Genomic DNA, 25,743 nt, shown 5'->3' with positions numbered 1-25,743 from the left:
GGAATATGAAAGGAGGTACAGTAAAAGGAACGAAAGAGGTTGCAGCTAGGGGCCGAAGGGACGCTGCAAAGAACCTTAAGTAATGCCTACAGTGCACCTACTGACGGCACTAACCCCCATACGAGGATTGACTATAGAGAACTGACGAAAAATAGAAGCAAAAGTCATCAACTTGGGAACCATAAGGACGCTGCAAAGAACCTATAGTATTGCCTACAGTGCGCCGGGCAAAATACACACATTGCAAGTGATGTATCCCTTTGAGGAACTGGCTACACTAATTTTTATAAATATTTATGTATGTGTCGAGGTGAAACTGCTGGCAAATACGGAGAGAGAGAACGCATTTATTAATATACGAATAGAAACAACAACAACAACAACAACAACAACAACAACAATAATAATAATAATAATAATAATAATAATAATATAATAATAATAATAATTAAGCAAAGCGTTTTGTCCATTAACCTCTTGCTACTAATCATCTTTACCAGAACAGAGAGCAGTGCGAAAATAAGAGAATTTACACAAGACCCTTATCTATCACATTATTATTATTATTATTATTATTATTATTATTATTATTATTATTATTATCCACCCAGAAAAATGTCACAATTGACTAAGACCACGAAAATTGAAGACACATTCAAAGTAAAAAAAAAAATTCAATTGGGGCAAGGCCTGACATCACTAAATGGTCAACATTTACATCTGAACAAAATTCAATCAAACAAACATTACCTATTCTTATGACTGTAATTACGAGATGTTATAATATTAATTTAATGTTGCATCCATATAATACCGTTTTTTTTACTCATATTGCCGTCTTCGTATGAAAATATTCAATATTATAATTTACATTTATTTCATGTCTTCTCTCTGCTTCGGCGGAACCTTTCCTTCCAGACGAATAACCTTTCGGTTATTTTCAAAAGAATGTTTGCTCATTTTCTGAAATAAACCAACTTCAACGGCCTCAAGCTATTAGTAGTATGTAACGTCCATATATCACCAAGAGCAACAGATTCGTTATTTTGCAATTAATTATTATGCATAGTACCTGGACAATGAATTTAGCAAGGCAGATTTCCAAATGACATAAACCTTCCAAAAAAATTTTAAAAATATGTTTTCAAGAGGTTCCTTGCTAAAAAACGACGCACATTTCTGTTTGTTTGTATGTATGAATGTAGGTAGTGTAAATACAAACACACACACACATACATATATATATATATATATATATATATATATATATATATATATATATATATATATATATATATATATATATATATATATATATATATATATATATATATATATATATATATATATATATATATATATATTTGTATAAATATATATAAATATATATATATATATATATATATATATATATATATATATATATATATATATATATATATATATATATATATATATATATATATATATATATATATATACTTGATTCAAATTATTAGCCTTTTCCAATTATCAAGAGGATGGTTCTATATGATTTTGCGATCCACCAAAATCAAAAAAACTACATTTGGAAAGATCAATCTCTACCTTCATTTTATAGGATAAGCACTTTTTCTTTCACAACTCAAACACTTAGAGAACAGAAATTATTTGTGCAACGAAAGATAAAAAAGTAAAATGCCTAAAAACAAAATGTAAAAATTCAAGAAGCCGGTTTTTGTCCAATCTTTGAAAAAAAAAAAAAAAAAAAAGGGGAAAACCTCGACACAGGGTTTTGTCCAATCTTTGAAAAATGAATACCTTAAAAAATGTAAAAATTCAAGACAGGTTTTTATCCAATCTTTGAAAAAAAAAACTAAAAAATAAAAAATTCAAGACACCGGTTTTTGTCCAACCTTTGAAAAAAGAAAAAAATTGCATTTCAGCCAAAGGCAAACATAAGCTGATTCAACAAGAGCTTCTGGGGGAGGGGGAGGGGGAGGTTAAAACAAGAGAATCTCCCCTGATACAACTGTTAATTAATTTCCCCCGAACTTCCCCTGCCCCCCGAAACAATTAGTCCAGTGCTTCAGTATTCCGGTTAAATTACACGACGTTAAACTAGAAGGATAATTCTGATTTGTACCTCTGATATTTCCCTCCACTCAAGTAGGAACCTCGGCACGATATTCATGTTGGAGGAGGAGGAGGAGGAGGAGGAGGAGGAGGAGGAGGAGCAGCAGCAGCAGCAGCAGCAGCAGCAGCAAGAGGGGGAGGTGGAGGAGGAGGGAAGGAGGGGGAGAGTGAGGGAAGTAGGAGGAGGAGGAGTAGGAGGCCTGGGGGAGGAGTTGGGGGGACGGAGGGGGAGGGAGGAAGGGAGAGTGGGAAGGAAGGGCGGAGGAAGGAGGAGGAGGAGGTTGGGAGAAAGGGAGAGTGGGAGGGAAGGACGGAGTGAGGCGGAGGAGGAGGAGGAGGGAGAAAGGGAGAGTGAGAGGGAGGGAGGAGGAGGAGGGGAGAAAGGGAGTGAGGGGAGGGGAGGGAGGAGGAGGAGGAGGAGGAGGAGGGAGAAAGGGAGAGTGAGAAGGAGGAGGAGGAGGAGGAGGAGGGAGAAAGGGAGCGTGGGAGGGAGAAGGAGGAGGGGAGGGAGAAAGGGAGGGAGGGAGGGAGGGAGGAAGGAGGAGGGGGAGGGAGAAAGGGAGAGTGGGAGAAAGGGAGGGAGGGAGGAGGAGGCTGGTGGAATATTCTTTCTCCACAACTTACCACTTAAGACGTAAAGCTACTGTAAGAAAATAATTCGAGCATAACATAAACCCAATCAGCTAAAACTTTCAAGAAAACGCAAATATATTCTATTTTCAGTTTATGATTAGGAAATTATGAAAAGTGAGCGAAAGTCAACAAAAAACTGCTGTTTTTTCCCAACATACTTAAATAAAAAAAAACTTGTACGAAAATAAGCAGAAAATAACAGCTTTAGTCAAAAGGAAAATTAAAAATTTAAATTGTATTTCTTCACAACTTACGATTAAGATAAATTAAATAAGTGCTTAATTGATTTCAGTGCAAGTAAGATGGTTTCAGTCTAAATAAAAACGTTTTTATCTGTTCAACTAATGATTCAGAAGAATATAATACAACCCAATTACAATGGAAGTAAATCTGACAAAATCTATGAAATAAGACTGTACAGAGTAAAAACACAGAACAAGTAAAAATGCGCCGAAGTTTCTTCGGCGCAATCGAGTTTTCTGTTCAGCCGCTACAGCGTATAATCATGGCCACAAAAAACAGGTCTATCTTTCGGTGATCTCGGTATAAAGCTGTATGAACCGCGGCCCATGAAACTTTACCCACGGCCTGGTGGTGGCCTATCTTATATCGTTGCTAGAAGCACGATTATGGCTAACTTTAATTAACCTTAAATAACATAAAATCTACTGAGGCTAGAGGGTTGCAATTTGGTATGTTTGATAATTGGAGGGTGGATGATCAACATACCAATTTGCAGCCCTCTAGCCTTAGCAGTTTTTAAAATCCTATGGAGGACTGAAAAAGTGCTGACAGAAAAAAGTGCGGCCGGACAGACAAAGCCGGCACAATAGTTTTATTTTCAGAAAACTAACTAGGAAAAAACTGAGGACATTTAAAACTAAGATAAATCCAAAAATATCAATACAATGTTATCAACCCAATTACAGTATTAATTTTTTCGGACAAGTGTCTCGCATTCAACATTGATAATTACTTTCTGGCATACTGTATATACATGCATACATACATACTATATATATACATAAATTAATATATATATATATATTTTATATATATATATATATATATATATATATATATATATATATATATTTATAAATATTCTGCTGTTCGCCCTCTATACATTTTACTGTAGAATATCATTCTAACAACGACAGGAAGACGTCTCTGTCCAAGCAGGGTAGGCTGGGTATTTAAAAAAAATAACATCTTTAGCCAAAGTAGATTAGCATTAGGGACCTAACCCACAGAGCGGGTTTTCACCCAGTAACCTCTAGTAAAGGTGGTCTTAAGCTTTCTTTTGCTTTGTCCTATGCATTGGCGATGTGTCTGTCGAATTTTCAGACTGCCTGGGGTGATGGACGAAAGCCTGGGCGCTCCCAGCCGCCTTGTTTTGACCAAAGGAGGTCAGAGAGAAATTTGTACTTGTCCTCTTGATGTCTTCATTGATATTAGTGAGCTGAGATGACGGCCAGTTTCAAGACTTCTGATCGCCTGTTGTATGCACAAACAACCTACGTCCACGGTAAGTCTGGAAATTTTGCAGAGTTTCATCGATTCGCTAGTATCTCTTTCTGTATTTCCAGTTCCTTTGTTTTCCCTCTTTGCCACCATCTACAAAAACCCATGTAACCAATTTACTTTTATGAAGTCTAGAGTAAGAATAATTTATATTGCTTAGCGACACAACTATTCCCGTGCAGTAATTAGGAATAAGGGAAGGTTAAGTAAGTAATTTTCAGCATTCAGGCAGCCTTGTCCCGATCCCATTGTTCGGAAGAGGAATAGCCTTTATCAGTACTAAACTGCGTACGATATAATCCGTTGTGCTAAAACCTTATGTGAAGCAAAGGGAAAATTGGCTCTGTCCGAAGGGGCGATAGTTCATGTAAATTCCTTGCTAACTACACATTCTTTCTTGTTGGGTTTTCTTTTCTCGACTGGCAACCTTATTCAATCAATAATTGTCTGTCTTTCAGGTTACTTTAACTTTAATTGACAGGTTACGTGTGTCCTTGGCACTCAGGGCCTCATAAATTACGTTAATTAATTAACTCATCAGCCAAGCCCCCACACGTAACAGTGGTGACCTAGCCTAGGATCTAATTAATTTAGAAAAAAGAATCTGGAGTAAAAATTAATTACACATTAATTCCAAAGAGAAAAGTCAGATATTTAATTTAATGCTATTCTTCCAAACAAGGAGGCAGCACAAGGCATAATAATAATAATAATAATAAGAATACCAGCTATGATGCAGAAATTAGCGTAGGTAGGAAAGTGTGCATTGAGAGTAGTATAACTAACAATTTGCAAAATCTTAAAAAGAAGCACTTTTGCCGCATTTGGATACCAAGTGTGCTACATCCCAGCGAAGGTCGTGGGCAGAGTAATCGTCATTGTTAATATTTTGCTATTTTCCCGGCCAAGGATTAATGCATGATATTGATTTTTGAATGAGTTAACTATTGCATGACAACGAATGGAGAAAGTGCCCTAACATGTCTCTCGTAGGTAGGGGACAAAACTTGTGGAGTTCGTTGAATTTCAAAATCAGTAACCGCGTCCGTTTACGGAGAGCCTCGATCGAGTGTGACGGAGTTAAATGTTCATATAGCGGGAATCTTATCAAAATCCTGTGTCATTAAAATAGCAAACAAACGGATATAGTTAATTTCATAATACTCTGCATTTTTAAGTAACGTAATTTCAGTCCGGTCAGGACATCACGAATCTATTCCCTTGTCTCGGCGGCGGACGGCATTAGTTCCGTGAGAGAAGGACAATAAAAAGAGAAACAAGCTTAGCATAGTAATTTCATTTTCCATCTCAATGTAAAATCCTTTGCATTGTTGGTACATCTAGAGTGAATCTGTATTCCTGCATTTGCTTCGTTCGTTTTGTGAGAGGAATTCGAGTGTTGTGTAATTCACTTGAGGAAAAAAGCGCGCCTCGAGAATAGCGTATTTATCCACCGAGGCCACTTCTAGCCCAGTTGTTTTGAATTTGCTTATGCTAACAGGATTCGCCCGACATCTTGGTTTCTCGCTTCCCGTGTCCACCATCTTAAAGCCTTTGTTGTTTTGTCTGTGTGACTCAGTTAGCCCAGTCACTTTTAGTTTCTGCCTCGTTGCCACTTTCGGGACTACATTGTTGTGCATTGTAATCCCCCTCACAAAATCTTAGCCAGATAGACTTCGATGGATAGAGAATAGGACAGGGTTCCATACAATAGATAAAAACAAGATGTAATTTAGTCAGGGAATGATAGGTCTTAGTTAGGAAATAAACAGTAACAAGTTCCTATACAAATACCCGATGTAAAAAAAAAAAATAATCATATAAAGAAAAGAACTTATAATTTTTATCGTAACTCCTCAGTGTAAGACGGCTGACTCGGCCACCGGGAAAGTTAGGATTGCTAAAACAATCCCCTAAGGGAGCCCAAGACGACGTATCTTCAACTAAGAACCCTGCCAGTGTGCACTTATAAAAATTTTACTTACATTTTCACAGGCAGCACAAATTGGCTGACTCTCTCTCTCTCTCTCTCTCTCTCTCTCTCTCTCTCTCTCTCTCTCTCTCTCTCATATATTCAAGTAAGCATTCAACGTAGCCTAACTGAGTGGACGTGACCCTCTTCAAGGAAAGAAGGGCCGAAACTGCGATAATTGATAACATTAAACCAAATAAAAGAAACACCTCTGTCCCACAAATAGATGAGGACAAGTTAAGATTAATTGCAATTATAAACTGTCGGTCACGAGTGAGGCCTTTTATCCAGACCTAAGCAGAGAGTAGCCTTTCTCCTCTGTATGAGAAGGGGTTGTAGCACAGCGGGTACTGGGACCAGACACTCACGAGGGCCTTAAAAAGCAACCACAATTCAATTTTCCTTCCACAGTGCCACTATTCTGAAGCACTGTCATCAACTGAATAACTTACTTCTCTCTCTCTCTCTCTCTCTCTCCTACCTTCCCTTCTCTCTCACTGATTTGTTACACTTTGCTGGGGTAGAGTGCATTTCCTTAAATATAGCCTAGTTGGACTCAAGTAAAGGGTTCCTAGGAACGCACTGGCACCATAGTGCCTTATTGAAAGGGTGCCACATCAATGAAGGGACACTTCCTCGCTGCCCAAGTATGTCCAGTCGACCCGAGTAGATGCCCTTCCCCACCAGAACCACGGCAGCAGAGAATTATAAAGCCTTCCTGGAGCTGGGGATGGCAGCAGGTCTCACCGGATTGGACCTCGCCACGTGGGTCAAGGAACAGATGGATGACTTGGCCAAGCGAGAGAAGGAAGAAAGACTCGAACGGCGGAATTATGAAGCCGAACGGAGGAGGTATGAAGAAGAACGGAGGGCATATGAAGCTGAACAGAGGCAGCTGGAAGACGAAAGAGAAGAAAGGAGAAGACAGCATGAGATAGCCTTCAAAGCAAAGGAGCTCGAGCTGGAAAGAGCAAAAAAGGAAAATGCTGAAGCTATGGCTAGACAGCAAGCCTCCAGCCCCACACCTGCTGCACCAAATGCTCCAATCTCGAGCATCAATTCCCTCGTCCCCAAGTGGACTGAGGACGAGCCAGAAGCATGGCTGGAGGAAATCGAGGCACTCTTCGATAACTACAGCACCACCGAGACAGAGAGGGCCTTAGTACTATCCAAGCACATGGAGGGAAAAGCTAAGGCAGCTCTTCGCTTGCTGGAGAAGACCCAGAGAGGCAACATGGTTGAAGTTCGTAGAGTCATCACTAAGGCCTACGAAATAACCCTGGAGAAATGGAGACAGCGGTTCCAACATCTTGCCAGGGAAGTCGGCTGGTCCTGGACTGAATGGGCCTGTCACAAGACCCAGTCTGGTACCCGCTGGTTCGACTCCTTGTCCTGCACTATGTTTGAGGACCTCTTCAATCAGACCATGCTGAAAGACCTTTACCAATGTGTGCCTGGGCCCCTCGCTGTATATCTAAATGATAAGCAGCCCACCACTTATGGAAGCCTGCCGCATGGCTGATTCACGGGAAACCTTCAACCAGTCTCACAGCACATCTCAGAGACGCATTGTGCCACCAGGCTACCTCTCAAGCTCAACTCGCCTGAAGAATGGACTACCGAGCAAGCCTACGTGCACCCACTGTAAGAGGGTGGGGCACACTGAAGCTGATTGCCGATACAAGCTCGGCACTAACAAGCAGCCTCCTACTACCAGCCAGAACTCCTCTCCCTCTTCATCCACTCAACCCTCTCCAACAACAGTTACTGCAGGCCACCCAGCCCCTGCAAGAGGCCCGTGCAAATCCTGTGGTGCTGCCAGCCACTACAGTGCTGGACATCTGGCCTGTCCACATCATGTCCCCACCACCAAGTTCGTCAACCTCATTAGCACCTCATTCTCTGCGGACAGGTCACACAAGATCCTTTACCCAGAGAGACTGGAGACCCAGTTCATCTCGGTGGCCCCTCTTAAGAGCTCTAGCCTGGCCGTGACCCTTCCAGTCACAGTAGACACTGCACCAGACATTAGCCTGATCTCCAGGGCCAAAGTGCCAGCCTGGTGCCTTGGTTGACGAGAAAACATAGTGGGAGATGAAAGTGGATAGAAGGCCACACCATTACCTTTCCTATGGTCAAGTTCCACGTCACGACACCTTGGGGCACGCTACCCCACCGCCTTGGGATGGTGGGTGGAATTCGGCCTGGAGTGGACTTCCTGTTGGGTCGGGACCTTCTCTGGGGAAGCCCTTCACCAACGCCACTTCGCAGCCACGCTACCTCCTCCACAGAGGAGAACCTGATCAAGACGAAACCCCACCTTCCACCCACTGAAATGGTCAGCGGAAGGGGCACACACTGAACCATTCTTGGCCTAGCCCTCTCCATTCGCGAAGGGCCGGCTAACAAAGAGGTCCTCCCTCTCCCCGAAGAGACATTCAGGAGGAGCAGTACCGCTGTAGGACGTGCCAGCGGACAGGCCACTCCACAAATTGGGAGGGCTGCCCAAGTAAGCAACACCCAGCGGACGCCCCCGAACAAGACTCTCCGAGAGGCTCTGATCTCCAGCTGGGGCAGGAATCTCTGCCGCAGCCAAATTCAAGCCATCAGCGAGGTGTTGCACCTCCGGAACCCTTGTCAGGCATGCCTGACCCTCAACTGCTGCCAGTGCCACGCTCCATCCGGCACGGACATTGAGCCCTCACTTGAAAAGGACCCCGTGCAGGGTCCAAATAATGAGGCAGATCCTCCTCCGGGAGATTCTGGATTCCCCACAACCCTAATCATAGCAACTGGAGAGCCTCCATCACCCGACACTTTTTCTTCACCAAATCAGTCTCCAGAGGATGAACCCCTAGTGGACCACACTGTTACACCTTCTCTGGGAGACCAGGAACTGGCCTCCTTGGACGCAGAGGTCGAGATCGCTCTCACTCTGGTTGTCGCAGCAGCCGAAGTCGGGAGCCCTCCTGTATCTTCTGAAGTTACCCCTGACTTCACGCCCGCTAGCCCTTCTGGCCTTTCTCTAGAGTTGGTGCCCTCAACACCTCCTAAGTCTGATACAGATAGGCTTGGAGGAACCCAAAGAACAAGAAGGGGCAGAAGAGACCCCAGTAGTTGCAGAGCCATGAGCTCATCCTGGCACTATTGCCCTCTCGGCACAGTGCCCTACCATCTTAGAGTGATCCTGGCCCCTTGCCCAGAGGAGGTAGCCAGCATGATCTCTTTCTCATACATAGCCTAGACCAGATTAAGTACTGTACATCAGAGTAGTAACCTTGTCCCTTCCACTTACCATCGAGCTGCAGTAATCACGTAGGTAGTGTAACTAAAATCAGAAAATCTAAACCATTATGAAAAGAGCCACTACGCCAGTGATTCTCAACCGGGGGGGCGCGCCCCCCTAGGGGGGCGTCAGCAATTTACAGGGGAGGCGCGAGGCCTAGGAAAAATTTAAAAATCTAGAATTATATTCGTTATTTTCTTAACAAGAGTGAGGAACTAATGTTCAGAAGTTTATAAAAAAATAAAAAAGTATAAGCCTTTTAACGTTAGTTTCCTATAGTCTACCACTCTAGTTAGACACGCTAGGCTTACCATTATTTTGTAATTATTTACCTCCTCCCTGTCACTCGAAACTCCTTCTCTTTCTCTTTTTTTTATTTTCCTCCTAATCTGGGAGGGAATTTTACTCATAGATGCAATGGAGGGAAGGACCAGCTCTTAGAGGGGGTGGTAATAAAAGGTTGAGAATCACTGCACTACGCTCATGACACGCATAGCCTAAGACCTCTGTGAGGCAAGCATTTATCATATGAGGCAAATCTCATGTATTAAACCTCATATATTGATCAGTAATTACTAATTGTATTATAAAAACCGTGTAACTTAGTTAGTACATTATCCCTTACGTTGGTGCTACGGTCAGGTTAGGATAGGTTAGGCTAGGGAATAGTATACAATGTACCATTAGGCTAGGTCTAAAACATCATGATTGTAGGAGGTAGCACGTAATAACCATAAGCACCTTCAAGTACAGTTAGAATTCTGTAATATAATGATCAAAGCTCATATCCTATCTAGAGTTAGGTAGATCCATAGCTAGTTAGGTTGCACGGGACAAATCTGCTCAGGGGAGAAGAGTAACCTAATAGAGGCGAACAGCTTGCTTAATAAAGACCTTCACGTCCCGAAAGGGAGTGAAGGCCCTCTAAAGGGGGGGGTTGATTTTATAAATATTCTGCTGTTCACCCTCTATGCATTTTATTGTAGAATATTATTCTAACAATGAGAGGAAGACGTCTCTGTCCAAGCAGGGTAGGATGGGTATTTCAAAAAAATAACGTCTTAAGCCAAAGTAGATTAGCATTAGGGACCTAACCCACAGAGCGGGTTTTCACCCAGTAACCTCTAGTAAAGGTGGTCTTGAGCTTTCTTCTGCTTTGTCCTATGCATTTGGCTATGTCTGTGTCGAATTTTCAAGTTCTTCACTGGAGGGGTGGTTAGAGCTCTCGGCTAGCATGCTGTTGGCCCAGCATATGAGTCTCTGAGCGGTCAATGAAGAATTAGAGGAATTTATTTCTGGTGATAAAAATTCATTTCTCGTCATAATGTGGTTCGGATTCCACAATAAGCTGTAGGTCCCGTTGCTAGGTAACCAATTGGTTCCTAGCCATGTAAAATAAGTCTACTCCTTCAGGCCAGCCCTAGGAGAGCTGTTAATCAGCTCAGTGGTCTGGTTAAACTAAGATATACTTTTTTTGTAGAATTTTCAGACTGCCTGAGGTGATGGACGAAGGCCTGGGCGCTCCCAGCCACCTTGTTTTGAGCAAAAGAGGTCAGAGAGAAATTCGCCAGCGTGTGAGACACACGCGTTGTGTATAACTAAATTCTTTGTACTTGTCCTATTACTGTCTTCATTGATATTAGTGAGCTGAGACGACAGCCAGTTTCAAGACTTCTGATCGTCTGTTGTATGTGCAAACAACCTACGTCCATGCTAAGTCTGGAAATTTTGCAGAGTTTCATCGATTGGCTAGTATCTCTTTCTGTATTTCCAGTTCCTTTGTTTTCCCTCTTCACCATCATCTACGATAACCCATGTAACCAATTTACTTTTATGAAGTCTAGAGTAAGAATAATTTATATTGCTTAGCAACACAACTATTCTTGTGCAGTAGTTAAGAATAAGGGAAGGTTAAGTAAGTAATTTTCAGCATTCAGGCAGCCTTGTGTCTCGATCCCATTATTTGGAAGAGGAACAGCCTTTACCAGTACTAAATTGTGTACGATATAATCCGTTGTGTTAAAACCTTATGTGAAGCAAAGGGAAAATTGGCTCTGTCCGAAGGGGGATAGTTCATGTAAATTCTTCGCTGACTACACATTCTTTCGTGTCGGGTTTTTTTTTTCTTGACTGGCGACCTTATTCAATTAATATTTGTCTGTCTTTGAGGTTACTTTAACTTTGACAGGTTAAGTGTATCCTTGGCACTCAGGGCCTCATATATTACGTTAATTAATAAACTCATCAGCCAAGCCCCACACGTAACAATATATATATATATATATATATATATATATATATATAAAATATATATTATACATACATATACATATACACATTTTTTTTAAAATTCATTGGCTACACGTGATAAATACTGTTGCAATACCTAAGCAATATAGTTAAATTTTTCCACTCCATCAGCCTCCAGGCAGAATACCCTACAACCATTATGAAACTGCTCACAATCAACTAATAATATATCAAGCCTTGTTTTTAATTCTTAATAAAATAAAAAAAAAGGAAAACAGGTTGGCAGCCAGTCAATTTTCTCAGCAATTTCGAAATTACAGCAGATATGTAAGAAATGGCATACCAACACTGCCATATGAGTAATTACAAAACAAACATCAAAATTAATATGTAAGAAATAATACAGAACTTCAACAATGCCATCACTGCAAGTTCTAAAAGAGATCATTATAAAAACACGTTTCTCTCAGGCAATTTCAATTCAATTACTTATTTCGTTATTAAATCCACTTTGGCTAAGATTGAAAAATACTAAAAACAAAACTAGCGTCAAACGTAATTCAACCTCTCTCTCTCTCTCTCTCTCTCTCTCTCTCTCTCTCTCTCTCTCTCTCTCTCTCTCTCTCTCTCTCTCTCTGTGTAAAGAATACCGAGTAAATTCTCTCACATTGAAACAGATGAGCCAAGTCAGGAATATTTCTGCAGAGAACTAAATCTCACTGAATTCCTACGACGGTGCACGCACTCCATCAGAGAGAGAGAGAGAGAGAGAGAGAGAGAGAGAGAGAGAGAGAGAGAGAGAGAGAGAGAGAGAGAGAGAGAAACTAATCCCAAAAAGGACACCCATCCGTTACAATGACCATTACGTATGAGTTTGTCTCGCGTCCAGAGCATTCAGTGCTTTCAATACGTTCCAGTTTGCTGTCACTGGAAAGGAAGGCAATTTTTGGAACTCCTCTTTTATGTCCAGCTGTTGCTATCGGTCAGAATGGATTTACACATCCCTCTCAGCCATATCCTTTCCTAAGACCAGACTCTAGATGGGATTCAACTGGCAAAACTTTATACTGCTTCCTGGAAAACTTCGTATATTTTACGGAAACTTACAGGCTTCACATTTTCAAGTTTAAGTTCAATTTTACTATTACTACATTATTCAACAGATGAAACCTATTCATATGGAACAAGCCCAAAGGGGCCATTGACTTGAAATTCAAGCTTCCAAAGAATATGGTGTTCATTAGGAAGAAGTAGGAGGAAATAAAGGGAAATATAGAAAGAAGAGATCCAACTATTACAAAAGAAAAAATAAATCAATAAATAGATAAAAATGTATTAAAATGCAAGAATAGTATTATGGTAGTAATGCGTTGCATCTTCCCTTGAACTTCTCTAGTTCCAGTTACACGACATCCTCTGGGAGACTGTTCCACAGTCCAACGGTGTGAGGAATAAAGAACCTCTGGAACTGAGTAGTAGTTCGACAGCGAGGCACATTTACTGCATATTGGTGCTACTGTTCAGCAAACCTGTTTGCTCTCGGCAGATAAAGGGAATCAGGGATCAATTGCGAATATAAAAGATCTCTGTTGAGATACAACTTACGAAAACGTGACAAACAAGAGACCATCCGTCGATGGTCCAAGTCATAACTGCTACTATTAGGAAACAGACACCTACCACCTGGAACCACTCTACCTAAAAGAGATAAATCTCTGGCAGAATCAGACAACCACACCGGAGAACAGTATTCTAGTAAAGGAAGTACAAATGACCTAAAACATGTTGTATTAATTTTATCACGGTTATAAATATGTGAGGCCTTACAAAAATACCAAACTTTCGTAAGGCAATTCCTGAAACTTTCATTAGATGTTTCTCAAAAGTTAGATGCGAGTCAAAAGTTACACCTACAATAGTTAAAGCGTCAGACTCATTCAGCAAGTTCCTGAAGAGGAGGATGGGGTGGGAAATCTGTATGAGATATACTAATGAATAGTGTTTTCGTTTTACTGGAGTTCAGCCTCATACCCCACCGACTACACCATTCCCTGAGGGCAGCTTCATTTCTCTTAAGTGGGGACTTTACTACACCCACAAGTGTTGCATCATCGACATACTGAACAATCTTGTTTTCCAGGCCAACAACCATATCACCTGTATACACTAAAAATAATAGTGGACCAGGAACACTGTCTTGTGAACTCCAGACATAATAGGTCTTGGTTAACTAAAGTTCCCGTCCACAGCAACTCGCTGTTGCCTACCTGTAAGCAAATCTTGAAGTAATCATAAAACAGATCCACCCACTCCAAGATTCTTAAGTTTATAAATAAGTACCTTGTGATTTACTAAATTAAAATCGGCACTAAAATCTATTTGAATAACTGCACTCAAAACCCCTTATCAAGGTTCCCTTCCAAATGGCACGTCCAGTCTAAAAGAGCCTCGCTGGTACCTAACTGCTTCCTGTATGCATGTTTACTATCAGGTAACAATTCTTTACATTCCACATACTCATATAGTGGCTTGAAAATAAATTTTTCAGCATCTTCGGAGAGCGCAGGGAGAATAGAGATATGCCTACAGTTACTGCAGTCCGCAAATACGCCACTATTTGAAACAGGCGCTGTATTGCTAAGCCTGAGCTCACCCTTAAAGATATTACGTCACATAAAATCTAAAGAATCTAGTAATGTTGGGAGACAACGAGCCAGAAATTTTTATAAAAAACAAGGGGAAGAAACCATCAGGATGTCCATCCCAGCTATCAAAATTATCCAGAACCTTCTCTACTTGAAAGTTTATAAACGTACAGAATTCACATTTTCGAAGTAAACATGAACTCAGTGCAATTTACTTGAAAGTTTTTAAAAAAAATCAAGCAATTTACGATTCATTTCCGTAAATTATTAAAAATTTACATTTTCTAAGCTACATGGCATTTTCGTGTAATCTGTGTGAAAGTTGAAAAAAAAATTCACGCCATTAGCGCACATAGGCTATATATAATGGATATATATATATATATATATATATATATATATATATATATATATATATATATATATATATATAATATATATATATATAATGGGCATTTTCTAAGCTACATGGCAATTTCGTGTAATCTGTGTGAAAGTTGAAAAAAAAAAATCACGTCATTAGCGCACACACATATATAAAGGCCATATTCTCATACAATTCTATATGACTTTTTTTTTTAACATTTACACAACATTTAAACTGTCCTAGTATCAAGAATGTCCACAAGAACTCGTTCAGTTATGTAAATAATGATTCACTTACGAATACATCTACTGGCATTCATTATGCGAGACCTGTGTGATACATACAACTAAAGATTAAGTGTATTCACTTGACGAATCTCCATTCCTCGATATTCTTGACACCAATAAACAACACTTTATCTACACATCATGATTAAGAACATGATGGATAAAGTAAAAGTGTGGTTAAAATATGTTAAAACTATCCCCCCCCCAACACGCACGCACACATAGGCTAATGACATCACCACACCAAAGGCGCCAGTCAGCTATGTTAGCCTGCACTTAAAGTGCTTGCTTATCACAAAGTGATGCACATTTCTGCACAATAGCCAGTATTTTAGGCCAACATCAATATCCTACTAGATGGCATATAATGAAATCTAACAATTCTATTCTACCCCCAATTACCCCATTTCACCCTGGGGTTCAGGCTCTGAATTAGCGCTTAAACAATCTACACATTCCAGTCTAACCTCAATTACCCCATTCCACCCTTGGAGGGAGAGGCTCTGAATTGGCGCTTACATGCCTCCAGACACACACCTTTCGTTTAATACATCAAATATGTTCCTAAATGTGTAGTATTTTCCACCCCATTGACCGCATCCAACCCCAGCATTATAAAATAAAACGACAATTTTCTTGATCTAATCGCCGAGACCCTTCTTTTGATGGCATGACTATCTTAAAACAAAAATGGTTCAGGAAAATGGAACATTAACACACTGAAATCCCAACATCTTAATGCTAACCTTATCATTTCACTGTGAAGTAAGACCTCTTCCCTTTGGTTTGTTCTCTGAGGACAAATGATGATAATAGGTCATAGAAGATGTAAATAACACTACTCTACAATTGTATAACACCAGATCATCTAGAACATGAAAGGGAACAACTTAACGCTGCTGACTTCATCACCTGCTTCAAAATCTTCACACACCATCTTTTCATTTCATTATGTACTAAGAACTCTGTACAGCCCTGGGTTTGGAACAATGAGGCAAATGATGCAGACAGGCGACAGAAAGTGGAAACTATAGTAATATATTACAAATTTAAGGACCTGAACTTACTGGGGTGAACCTGCATGATCTGTGTTAACTTTTACATGTTAGGCTATCACATAGCCTAAAATGAAATACCTATTTTTGCTAGTTATCTCCCACAGAAATTACTGATAATGGTAAAATGAATATAGTGCAATGCTGTCCAATTTTACTTGAAAGCAGTGAAAGGAATAAGGTTTATGAGGCAAGGTGAGAGAACACCATTCTATCATGTTTTTTTTTTTTTTTTTTTTTTTACATAGAGCTATGCATGGGTTATTTACCTTTTTGTGTTCAAGTGCTTTTCAGCAATTTTTTGTATATCATCTGGCCTAAGTTCTTTTAAATGATGTTTCTGAAATGATTACCCTTAATTCTTTCAATTTTAACTGAATATATAGCACCAAATTGGTGAATTTGTATTTACTTATGTTTAGCTTCATACTGGCCTTTATAATCTTACACTCTTGTCTATTAATGTCTTTGGTTTTTTGGCAAGAAAAAAAATGTTATTATCTTCAAAGACTGGAGCTTATAAGGTAGGAACAGGCACTGTAAGGTTGGTGGTTAGTACACGTCCTGGTAATTCATTCAATGTTTTATGGAAGCCTACATCAGGTTAGGTCATTTCCCCTGGTCATGTAGGGCCCGGCACTTTAGGCTAGGCTAGTCTAGGCGAGGTTAGATTAGGTTAGGTTAGGTTACACTGCCTCCCAAACAAAATTCCCGTTTCTCACTGTTGCCAACCATATTGTGCGTGTGTGCACGTGTATTGGGTTAACTTATAATTTCCAGGGTCAATTAATGTCCTTTTCAAAAGCACATCAGAAACTCTCATACAAACTAGGTCTATCCAATAAACCAGTTTACCCCTGAGGTCCTCCCACCAAATATACCGTATTAGCCTAGTGTGGCAAACACAAGCTATTGGCTTACATCCACTTTAAGGTTCTACAACGCTTACACCACAAGGTTAAGCAGCGAAAAAATAGATGGTTCATGTTTTTTGGGCAAGAAATTATTTCATCACACTATGTTACCCATCCTACTTATATTTACTGCATAAACATCTGTGTTTGAAAGGAAGGTCTGGGTATCCTACGCCTACATTTGACCTCTCCTAGATGGATATGCCTATACCTTTATACCAAAATTGGACTAACAAAGATTGTACTTACCAGTATATTCAAGAATAAGGCTGGCCTCCCATCCAAATCACGAGATTTAATCCGTAAAATTCCTCAGAAAATAATCCAACCCGGCCTTGACAGTTAGGCTATGGATCTAGAACTCGAAACTGAAACTTCATTTCACACCGTCATTCCGCCAGACTATTGGTATAACGATATTTAGAATGACCGATAGCAAGGCATAAGAGTTGAAAACTGTAATCAAACAAATAACAACGAAAGGTTATCGGCTAATTATTGCAGAAATTACACTGAAGCACTGTCACTGTGTCACGGAGTACGGAAAACTGTAAGCTGCTCCTTGTAAAGTTTTGTCGTTTCTCGATCGCAGGAGACAGCAAAATGACAGCTAGAACTTCGCTCTGTATACAACGTTAACATTACTTTTAAGCGTGATTATTCAATTTCATTGTAGTTTTTTCATTTTTTGTTTGACTTATACCACAGTATCCACAAAACATAATCTGTACTGTAGCAAACGATACTTCCTTATTAAAAAAAAAAAAAAAAAAACAATTTGTGACAGCTTACAGGGTAGATTGGTTTTTCCTACATTAAAGATGGACAGATGGCAATACAGCTGTGAAAACTGTACTTATAAATCGCTGACCTAACAGATAGGCTATTTATCAACTCTGTCGATTTGTAACAAATGACTGTAATAAAAAAAAAGTTATCCTACACCAGACCAACTTACCCATCAGGTTAATTTGTCGTAGGGTGGAATGAAACACAGATTTGGTACATCAATCTCGTTTATTAGAGAAAATATTGTGCATTATACATACATCAGAGACTCTATGAAGTGCAAATCTAGTCATTTTCTCTCATTAGTCTATATACATATGGCGTCATGTTTCCATGGCTGGTTAACAAAGCTTAAGTGGTATCAGAGTCCTCACATGACTGGTACTAAGAATCTCTCGCTTTCTCTCGAGAAATGAATGTAAAAAGGAAAAGAAATTCGAATGCACTCAATTTTATTCATAAGTCAGACGTCACGTCACACCTAGCAAGCTATACATATATTTTGCAGTTAGTTATGATGTCATAAGCATTAAATGTTTCTTTCATATCACCTTAACCATCTCTTCTCGGGGAGAAATGTTCTCTTGTATCAGTATGGAATCTAAATGAAGTGGAACACACTAAAGAAGCAGCAGCGAACGAACACGGCGTTCCTTTGTGTTGTTGGCCATGAGAAAGACTAATCGGCAATTTTTACAGAGGTAAAAATACTCTCTATCTCCCAGTATACTGTATGTATATATATATATATATATATATATATATATATATATATATATATATATATATACATATATATGTGTATGTATGTATGTACTGTATATATATATATATATATATATATATATATATATATATATATATATATATATATATATAAACATATACACACAACATATGGTTTCAAACGCCGGATGAAGGTTTTTCTCTCTCTCTCTCTCTCTCACAATACATTTTCAAAACATGTCGATGGAACTCTCTCTCTCTCTCTCTCTCTCTCTCTCTCTCTCACACACACACACAGAATTAGTACTATAGCTGGTGATCATTACCCAATCCATTTTCAAAACATGCCGATGGAACTCTCTCTCTCTCTCTCTCAGCGAAATAGTACTGGTTGGTGACAATTTCATAATAACTCTTCAAAGCATGCCGATGTAACTCTCTCTCTCCCTCTCTCTCAGACAACGGTTTTGAAAACACCCGTGAGAAGGGTCAGCTAGCTAACGGTTGGTATCTCAGGGTTCGGCTTCAAAACAGTCAAAACGAGTTGGAACGTCTTCTCTCACTGCGTGCTTGCGTGCCTGCGTGCGTGCAGGATTGAGGGTGTGACTGGGAGATCATTCTCAGAAGGTAATATCCTTAAGTTGTGCAAGGTGGATTTATATATATATACACACACACACACATATATATATATATATATATATATATATATATATATATATATATATATATATATATATTATTTACTATATATAAGTATACACATATAATATATATATATATGGGTGTGTGTATGTGTATATGTATGTATATATGTTTGAGTAAAAACGCAGAATTTCATGAGCTATTAGTTCACGGTTTAACACAAAGCTTTTAACTATTTTCTTAAACAGGAATAGGTTGCAACTAAACCATGAATTCCAGAGTGTAAAGGACAAAAAATCCGATTCCTAGTCCCATAATTTTTCCTCTTAGCAAGCGCAATTGTAACCTAATATGACACACACAATATACTAAGCTAGGAGCAAGAAATTTACCCTAATGCGAGAGATATAAAAAAAAAAATGATTTTGGGAGGCCGGTCATGGTTTATAGAGGGCAATTTTATTCCTAAATATTTACATAACACGCACATGACAATCTTGAAAAATTTCAGTTTTAAGAATTCATACTACACTTTCCAGTAATGGCTGACAAAAATGTCCTATTTCTGTTCCTATAAATTTTTCAAAGGGGCGTCAAACTGATATATTTGCAACTTGATACCAAGTTCTGTATAGATTCAAGATGTCCTATTTTCTTTAAAATTTAAATTTCCTTATAGATTTCTAATGTTCCACGTGTTTAGAGTTTGATTTCGATTGTCTTACAGATATAAAAAAGCGCAGACATTTTGGCCCTTCAGGATTACACAGGATCTAATCTCCGCAGAAACATCGACTTTCATTCTCTCTACGAGACCAGAACATCTCCAAACACATCACTTCATTTGTCACCCTTTCAGGCTTCTTTGTTCTATATATAATAGACATGTATTCCTCTTAAGAGCTTCCATCTTTTTTTTTTATTCACATTCAACGTCACTAATTCACTTCCATAATCCATATTCTATATATAATAGACATGTATTCCTCTTGATAGCTTCCATGTTTTGTGTGTGTGTGTTTTTTTGTCTTTCATTCACACTCAACGTCAATGATTCACTTCCACAAAGTGCTTCTCAAGTTCTAGCTGCCTTTCTTAATCCACAAACTTCGTTAATTTACCTGTTTTCACATCCTACCACTATTCATGGGTCTCCACCATTCATGGGTATCTACTATTCATGGGTATGCACCATTCATGGGTATCCACCTTTGTCAAAGTCCAGGTTAAACTCGTGCTAAGTAAAGTAGACGGCCGCACAAAGATATCGTTTATTAGTATGATTTGTCGACCACAACAATATAGAAATGGGTTTATATAACACTTTGATCGCCGAGGGGCTAGTACTAAACACGGCGTCCCAAGGAGCTTCCGCCATGTTTAGTACTAGCAGGTGGATACCTACCGGATAAATACCAATTTATGGTATCAGCTCTTAAGTCATCAGGAACAAACCACTGCTCTCTATTATACACACACACACACACACACACACACACACACACACATATATATATATATATATATATATATATATATATATATATACACACATAGGCCTATATATACATAATTATATATATACATATATATATTAATTTATATATATAGATGTATGTATATAATATATATATATATATATATATATTTATATATATATATATATATATATATATATATATATATATATATATATATATATATATATATATATATATATATATATATATATATATATATATATATATATATATATATAATATCGAAAATATCTTGCCTCATTCCAACTGGGCAGGCTTTTCCACAAGTGCATAATCCCACCTTCACCAACGAGCGCAAGGTAAGCACAGATTATATTTATATATATTTTCTTGATTCTCATGAGAGTTGCGAGGGAGAAGATGCGATAATCAAAAGCTGTGAAGAAACGTCGGTGTGACTCCTATAATGTTTTAGATAATTGGTTATAAGATGAAAAGAAAAATGCCAAAAATTATTAATATTTTGGTGCTTCAAATTCCTTGATGCAAAGGGGGATGAAACGATACAGTCCTGACGATAGTGAAAGGAAAATAAATACATGAATAATGATTAATAATGAATTATGAATACGTGAAAAATTATTAATAATATTTAATACATAAATAAATGACTACTGAATCACGGATGAATAATAATAATGAATACATGAATAATACATGAAACTTGAAAAATACATGAATAATGATTAATAATAAACAATACATGAATAATAATAACAATAAATCACACGCTAATAATAATAATAATAATAATAATAATGATAATAATAATAAATGAATAATGAAACGCTCCATCCCAGTAAATTATCAGAATAACGTTAAAATCGCGGAGTGAGTATCCATCCCACTCACGAAAAACAAGTTCGGATTTCTATTTAATATTTCATAGAAAGATTTCTTTGTAACATTTCATAGAAAGATTTCTACGTAACATTCCATAGAAAGATTTCTACGTAACATTTCACAGAAAGATTTCTACGTAACATTTCACAGAAAGATTTCTACGTAACATTTCACAGAAAGATTTCTAAGTAACATTTCATACAAAGATTTCTACGTAACATTTCATACAAAGATTTCTACGTAACATTCCACAGAAAGATTTCTACGTCACATTCCACAGAAAGATTTCTACGTATCATTTCATAGAAAGAGGTTCTCGGCGTACCAGTGTCTGCGAGGGAGAGAAGAAAAAATTTTTTTTTCGGGCTTCAAGGCAAAGCCTACATATAGATACAGCCTACGTACACTGCGAGTGGAAATTATATAGGTTATATGTACAGCGGTACCATTTGCATACATACATACATACATACATACGTACATAGCGTCGTTTTGGGTGTATGTATTTATGTTTGTATGGTATCGAAAGGTAAGGAATTCATGGTATTCTTACCTTTGGGACATATGTATGAATATACATACACGCGTGTATATATATATATATATATATATATATATATATATATATATATATATATATATATATATATATATATATTCATAAATACAACATATATATACACGTATATATATACATACATATATATAATCATATTCGCACGCATACGACTATGTACAGGTCATCATATGCTTCTAATGAAAGATATTGACAAATATCATTAACGATAATTGTATGTGTGTGTATGATAGCAAGTCACATAAAGCTCTTAATAATTCAAAAGAGTTGGTTACAAAAAAAAAAAAAAATTCATAAAATGCACATATTAAAATAACAATTAAACAGTACCCAGTAAGTTTTCTGTTCGTAACTTTAGGTATTATCTTTCAAATTATATAAAATCAACTGCTATGAGCTTTCCAGCAAATATTTTCTTTAACAAATATATCATTTCTCGCTTAAAACACCTTTTAGCTTGAAATAATAATAATAATAATAATAATAATAATAATAATAATAATAATAATAATAATAATAATAATAATAATAATAATAATCCAACACATTTCCAATCTAAAATACGTAAATATACCACGAATAATCAGATAAGAAACTAATAAATGCATTTCAAGAAAATTCGAAAGGTTGGAGTTAATATCTAACCTAACAAAAAAAAAACAAAAAAAAATTTTCTCAAAACACCAATAAACTAAGCGTCAAGTATTAATAAAAGTACTAAATGCCAAGTAATTAAATTTCATTAAAAATTCTAAATGTTTTCTACTTGTAACCCACTTTCATACACAGTTAAGTATACATAGTATATTTGTATATACACTCCTTCAAAGATTTCCTTCCCCCCGCCCCCCCCCCCCCCGTGGTGGTGGGGGCGAAGGCCTTGACTCAAAACAACTTATCTACATGAATCCAGCTGACTCAGCTAAAATCTACAGGAAACTACACTAGCTGATCCAGTGGGGGGAGGGGGGGGAGAGGCGGGCACTGGGCACGTGCCCCACCGTGAAAAATAATCATAAAATAATCATGTTGAAGATTTAGATCATAATAACATAAATATAAAAATGGGGAAAAGTAAAAAATCGATTAAAGAAATATATATATTATACATATATATATATATTATATATATGAAAATTGCTGGCCCCCCATAAAATTTTTCTGGATCTGCTAGTGGGCAGCTACATAACATGAGGAGGCTACATGTGTATACTATACACTCTACTTGTACAGTGAAATACGTTGTTAGTATATATTAAAATATAAGCGATATTACATACAGTATGCTGTTCATGCATACATATATACACATATTCATACACACGGAGCATATACATACTGAATTGATGCAGTATATGCATATAATTATATATACGTATACATATTCATACATACAAACAAGTATATATGCTGTAAACACACACATACATATATACGTACATACATACCCATATATATATATATATATATATATATATATATATATATATATATATATATATATATATATATATATATATATATATATATATATATATATATATATATATATATATATATATATATATATATATATATATATATATATATATTGTTACCAGACAGAAGTCTAGAAAAGAACAGTTATTTTTGCAGAGCTGGTAAATTAGATAATGGGCCGTACTTGGGTTACAGTATACTTGACACTTGCAATGATACAATATCAACTGGTGACAAAGAACTGAATTGAATATAGAATTTAGACCAAAGACCAAGCACTGGAACCTACAAGGTCATTCAATGCCGAAATGGAAATTGACAGTAAAAGGTTTGAAAGGTGTAACAGGAGGAAAACCTCACTGTTGCACTATGAAGAAATTGTTAGGAGAGGTGGAAAGTAAGATGGAAGAAAGAGAATAATGAAAGAATACGATACAGTGAATGGGACGAAAGGGGCTGCATGGTGACACAGAAGATAAACTACAAAGACTGGTAAAAAGAGTTTGAAAGTATTGATTAGGGGAATGTATGGAAATGAAATCTTTGCAAGAGTAAAGTTTTTACAGCAGATAGAAGCTTGCAAGAATGAGGGTTCAAGTTACAAAAATACTCCTTAATATTGAATTCCATTCGCTATGGGAATAACTTACACCCAGTTAGCTGTCTGTTATAGGTCTTGTGGTGGTCTACTTATATTGAAGAATGAGAGCAACAGGTTGGTGAGCAGATGCATAAGTCTTGTAGGGGTGGGTGGCGGGGGGAGGAGTGAAGAATTTTGACATTTTGACTGGGAATGGAACAGGTGTTACTAATGGAAAGGTGTCTCTGCTTAGCGAGTACAATTTTTCGCAAAATACACAGAGATTTAAATAGTTATGTGTAGGGTAGGTCCAAGCACAGCCAATGGGTCTTTCGTCCAGGCATCTGAAGCAGTTGATTTGGATAGGTTTCTGTGGAGGGTTTCTTAATTCAGCTGTTGAAGATAAATAGATACATAGGTTGATAGACAGACAGACAGACAGACAGATAGATAGATAGATAGATAGATAAACATACAGACAGATAATAGACATAACTGGTTTTAACAACAAGCCGCTTCCTCATTGAGAAAGTGGCTTAAATCAAGAGGTGAAAATATTAAATTAAACAGCAGTGTTTTTCACTGTTTAACAAAGCCATGCTATTATGGGAAACGTCTTATTGACAATAAATATGACAGGACCCAAGAATAAGGCGATATCCAGATGGGTGCGTGTCAATAATGTAATATATAAGATGATGACAGACTTTCTTCATATATATATATATATATATATATATATATATATATATATATATATATATATATATATATATATATATATATATATATTATATTTATGTATGTATGTATATACATTCCTATACAAACCATACAACAATCTTGATATGTTTCAAAGGAAAGTGTCTTCATACCTTGAAAGCACAACAACAACAAAAAAAAAAAGGACTCAATCAAAATGAAATAAGACACAAAACACAATGAAAACAAAAACATCTCAATATCTAAACTCAAGCTAAAGAAGCCTTCGGCCAGTCGCTTACAGTACAGATGAAGAAGCTACGTACACACTTTCCTGAATTTGAAAACACGTAAAAATATCTTAAAAAACTGACGGAGCCAAAGGAGAACTTATGACTTTATTTGGGACCTCACTTGCGGCGAGAATAAGCAGCGCACAAAGACATGATACACGATCCAATCTTACTTCTTGTTACCAGTAAGGGAAAGATCATCATCAATCATCATTCTCTCTCTCTCTCTCTCTCTCTCTCTCTCTCTCTCTCTCTCGATAATTAAGACCAAGATCTTCACTAGATTTCCCCCTCCTTTCTCTGGCAGGAAAAGCGGGTGATAAATTACATTAAACACTGGAGTTTTAGATGAGATATATAAGAGGGTACCTGGCACAGTTGATGGGCAGGGTATGTCTCTGAGACGGGAGGAATGGGGAAGGGATAAAGTAGCACGTCAAAAGAGAAAAAATGGGGCAGACCCATGTGATGGTGTTACTGAAATGAGAGCTTATGTTTAGCATACAATAATTATGTGTAT

General features: G+C 37.6%; 1 long non-coding RNA gene across 1 annotated transcript in view; it reads right to left on the bottom strand.

The window, feature by feature from the left end:
• The window catches only part of LOC136825131 (uncharacterized), a 327,719-nt gene extending 310,082 nt beyond the window's left edge, over positions 1-17,637 (bottom strand). The window contains exon 1 of the long non-coding RNA XR_010849247.1: positions 17,298-17,637. This is a non-coding gene — a long non-coding RNA (uncharacterized lncRNA). The remainder of the gene's footprint in view (positions 1-17,297) is intronic.
• Positions 17,638-25,743: the final 8,106 nt, after the last annotated feature.

Source organism: Macrobrachium rosenbergii, chromosome 37, assembly GCF_040412425.1.
Source record: "Macrobrachium rosenbergii isolate ZJJX-2024 chromosome 37, ASM4041242v1, whole genome shotgun sequence".
Classification (NCBI taxonomy): Eukaryota; Metazoa; Arthropoda; class Malacostraca; order Decapoda; family Palaemonidae; genus Macrobrachium; species Macrobrachium rosenbergii.
The sequence above is the reverse complement of the archived record's forward strand: the minus strand, read 5'-3'. Positions and strand labels throughout refer to the sequence as shown.